The sequence below is a fragment of the Zea mays genome, chromosome 3 (genome assembly GCF_902167145.1).
Source record: "Zea mays cultivar B73 chromosome 3, Zm-B73-REFERENCE-NAM-5.0, whole genome shotgun sequence".
NCBI lineage: Eukaryota > Viridiplantae > Streptophyta > Magnoliopsida > Poales > Poaceae > Zea > Zea mays.
Genome location: NC_050098.1, coordinates 162,730,912 through 162,735,499, shown reverse-complemented (window position 1 = coordinate 162,735,499; position 4,588 = coordinate 162,730,912). Strand labels below are relative to the sequence as shown.

General features: G+C 37.3%; 1 long non-coding RNA gene across 1 annotated transcript; it reads right to left on the bottom strand.

Moving 5' to 3' along the window:
* Positions 1 to 855: 855 nt before the first annotated feature.
* LOC103650846 (uncharacterized) lies at positions 856 to 2,303 on the bottom strand. The gene is made up of 2 exons (XR_002268436.1): positions 2,203 to 2,303; positions 856 to 922 (listed from the first exon to the last, which is right to left on the bottom strand). It is a non-coding gene; the product is annotated as an uncharacterized lncRNA (long non-coding RNA).
* Between the last annotated feature and the right edge of the window lie 2,285 nt (positions 2,304 to 4,588).

Sequence of the window (4,588 nt, the reverse complement as noted above, 5' to 3'; positions counted from 1 at the left end):
TCACATCCTATCCATCACGCCGTCACCGACCCTCACCACGCCACTCGCACAACACACTCCCCATCCTATCCACCACCGCACCGACCCTCACCACACCAACGTCTACATTTCCTCGTTGTCGTGTCGTTGATTTGAATATATATATACTAGGTAAATGCCCGTGCGTTGCAACGGAAGACACTTTGTATACATAGGTCATTGTTTAGTAATGCTATCAAGAATCAACTCAATAATCATAACAAATGTCGAAGTCTATCATTTGAAACAACCAAAATTTGACTCAATGCCATTATTAATCGAAATAGGCAAATCCTAGGTTGATAATACAGGATATGATGATGTACCATGACCTTCATAGAACAATTTTGTATTGTAGGGTGAAAAATTATAAAAAGCTATATTCTAAGCATATTGAAACGGGTGGTGAGTTGTGATTATCAAAATTCATGTTCAACTCAAGTTCACACAATTGTCAAGCCTCTATTGTACATACTTGTTCTCAGGCAACAAAAAAATATATACTCAGGTCAGGCAGGGATCAACTCAAGTTCACACAATTGACAAGCTTCTAGTGTACATACATGTCCTCAAGCAACAAAAAGTATATATACTCCAAATACATGAAAAACACATACTTAGCCCATGCAGTCTTTTATACATCCTTGGATTAGAATTGCAAGACACTTCCAACAAGAGTGGATACATACTCAACACATACAATCTTTAACTTTAATAAATTAATAAAGCAATCTATAAATACTCGAAGTTCTCATGGGACTCCATAAATAAAATAGATAGTAATTAGAGCCAAATCCTCTCTTAGTCTATTATCATGGTCTTATACCGCGTCTTGGCAACTCTTCTAGGATAAAAGGGGTAAAAATTGGTTATAACTGCATATTCAACTCCAGAGGGGCCACTCCTGCAAAGCATTATAAAAGTGAAAGATTCTAATCAGTAATATTCTTAGAAATGATGTCAGTTCACAAATATGGTGTGGATAATTTCAGCTATAAATTTCTACAATCTTGAAAACACAATTGTAACTAAAATACAGTTGGTCTTGAAGTAGTAACTAAATACAGTGGGCATCAGCATATGTTCTTAAAAGTTCTTGTGCCACAATATAAACATGTAGCTAGAATCAGGTTTAAGAAACTACCAGTAGTTGTACTAAGTTGTAGCTAGAATCAGGTTTAAGAAATACCTGCAGGTTTAAGATGCTATATTTCTAATTTACTGATTTAGATGTCTCATTATTTTTTCACCCATATGGCAGCAACAAAATGAACTAAGCTAATTTTCTCCCCTGGTAATTACACATATGAGATGCGATTGAACTAAGCTAATTTTCTCCCCTAGTAGTATAAAAGATTTACAAAAACAAACACAACTGATATGTTTTAGGATCACGATGAGTTTATTTCATAGTGCCGAAATAAAATATCCATTTCAGTTTCACAAATCAATCAGACCAGAAGCATATATTTGGCTTTAGCAAATCATTTGAATAAGAAACCTGGTATGCACCATAGCACCACCATTGCCTACTTATGAATTATTTTCAGCATATATTTCTATTTTTAACGGTTTCTGCAATCAAACAGATTCAGTTTTTGTTTGTGCTCTTAAACAGCTTGTATTTGCCCCAATTTTCTGATTCTGCCAGATTAAGTGCTAGATGTAGCATTTCAGTATCTGTTTCTACACTCAAACATAATAGATTCAGTTCTATTTGTGGAGTTCACTGAAACCAGAACAGAACAATTTCTGTTTGTGCACTCAAACGTATTCAGATCTAGTTCCGTTGAGTTCTGTTTGTGCACTCAAACAAAATAGAACAGTTTCTATTTTTGCAGTTCAGTTCAACAGATTCATTGAAAACAGAAATAGTGGTTTCATCAGTGAAAATAGAAATGCACTAACAACAAAAAACAAAAATATGCATTCACTTAAACAAGTAGTTCACAACCAGAATTCAGTTTACTTTTCACAAGCAGTACTCATACCAGAATTCCACTGATAACATGAGTTGAATACAATAACACAAGTGCACTACAAATCATAAGTTCACAACCACAACTCACTACGAATGTCACATAGTACAATCCCACCACTCTTCGAAGCGAATGAGGTGATGGAACAATGGAAAAGACGATCGAGTTGTGTGTGCAAAATGCAAAGCAGAGCCAAAAAACAAACCTTCTAGAGCGAGGCGAGTCGATCCACGATGAGGGCATCGGCCTGGACGTCGTCGCAGTCAAGCAGGACCTTGTGGATGTGGAGGCTATGGGAGGCGATCTCGGATTCTCGGTGGTGAAGACAAAACAATAAAATGTTCTGTGTAGAGTACTAAGCAATTATATAAATATCATTCAGTAACGAAATTAAATAAAGGAAATTCAGATGCTCCCAATCTTATGATTTTACCTTCTTAACAATTATGACCTGACCTTGCAACACAGAACAGTCCAGATATTTGATGTAGTGATCTGCCTCCTTAGTAGCAGCCATGGTGACAAAACCAAACCCCCGCGGTTCCATTGTCCAAGGATCATACACAATGCTTGCATCAATCACCTATAGCACAATCAGTAAGCAAAGTGAATTGTTCAATAATTATATTTTGACTTCTCAGAAATGACACTTTAAAGTTGCAGATATTTTATTATATTCTTTAATGATTACCTACCTCTCCCTCAGTGGAGAAGTGCTTCTTCAGACCTTGATCAGTTACACGAGGTGACAAAACGGTCACATACAGGTTGTTTCCCAGGGTTTTCAGCATCACTTGAGTCCACATTCCTAGATAAATTATATGAATATCAAATACTCAGATTACAAGCAACGTAGATGTTTCATGTCTTGAATTTAAATAAACGACATTGGCAGAAACACGTTAACTGGCCCAAGGGTGAAGGGCATACCAAGAGCGACTTATGTACCTTGTGTTTGAGTAAGGAGAGCGAGATCCATACCTTTCACTTAAAAATGTGCTTTTTTAGAATCAAAGCATCTGGCTTAAAAAACACAGATAAATGTGGTAAAGATAAATGGTTGCTTTGGATTTGACAGGGCACTAAAAAGGAAAAGTTTTAGTTGTACCCAACACCAAACATAGTTGTATCTCCAGAAAGACCAATCACTGGCAAGACTATCACATTCACATCCTGAGTTTCGCAGGCAGCAACAACAAAAGTGATAGGTGGATTATCCTTAGCTGTTCCGCAAAAATAAAATAGCTTGTCAGCCTCGATAACACATCATAAAAAAGAATACGTAATTCACAATAATGAACTCAAAGAAGAGACAATCAAAACTTGCTTGTGGTGCAGAAGCACTCCTGACACTCCATCTTCCGCATTGCCCATATCAGAAGATCAAACTATGAGTACAAACAACCCCCGAAAAAATAACTGAACAAGTATAGGTTATTATGTATTGATTTACTTACATGAAGGGTTCATTGTAGTGGTCTCCTGAATTATGCGAAAAACCTCCAATAGAATTACACAGCAGGGTTGCCAAATGGGCAAAATAGTGGACTCTACATGACAAACAGGAACAATGCTATGTTTGGTAAAGAATAATCACATGAATTACACAGCTGGGTAAATATGTGTTTGTTTTCAGCTCTGACATATAATTAAGAACAAATGAATTAAGTATGCAAAGCAAAACCAAACTGTGTTGGTGTCTCCATTCTCGTACATATGTTTCCTCTTATACGAGAAAAACATATCAAATTCTCGTACATACGTTGTCTGATGATGCTATCGCCTAGCCTGAGTTCAAGACCAAATCTCTTAGCTAGACTGACTAATAATCATGGATGTGACGCAGCGTTAGCTTCTTTAGTTACGTGCTATAGTCTCGTAGTGTGTAACTTATATATGGGACACGTTACGGCCAACTACTTGGTAATCCAAGGAACTAATGCTATAAAATCCTTCCAGGGTCAGGATCTCAGGGCGACAGCAACAACCGCGACAAGGAGGAGCAAATCGATTTGTGAAAAAAATCAGAACGGGTGGGTAAATCTCACGATTTTTTTGTTGTCGCAGGTTCCTGGATCTGAACAAGCCGGGCACAAAAATTAGGAAAATAACAAAGCACGGTTGGGATGGGGATGAGACGATTCTGATATGAATGATTGAATTGCCGCTCAGCTTACCTGGCGGATCGGTAAATCTCTTCCCTTCCTTCTTGCTCCTCTCCCATGTCTATCCCCTGTATTAGGTGGTGAATCTTAACGTTCTTGATTCTTGGTAGTGTCTCCTATTTATATGTGTTGTTGTCTGTGTCATGATAGTAATGTATTTCATGGCAGTCCTTATAGCATGGTAGTAGCTTTGTTTAGATTGAAGTGATTTTTCTTTGACAGTCAAGACACATGTATTAGCATGTTCATGTCAGATGCACACTTAGGATAGTAGAAGTAATGCATTCTATTGACTGACTGGGCATCATCATATGAACCTAGCTCATTTCCTAACACTCTCTGTTTTTAGTTCGACTCTTTGATAAAGGTCACACAATAATTGACTCAGTTCACAATCTGATTCAGTTTTCAATTCACACAATCTGA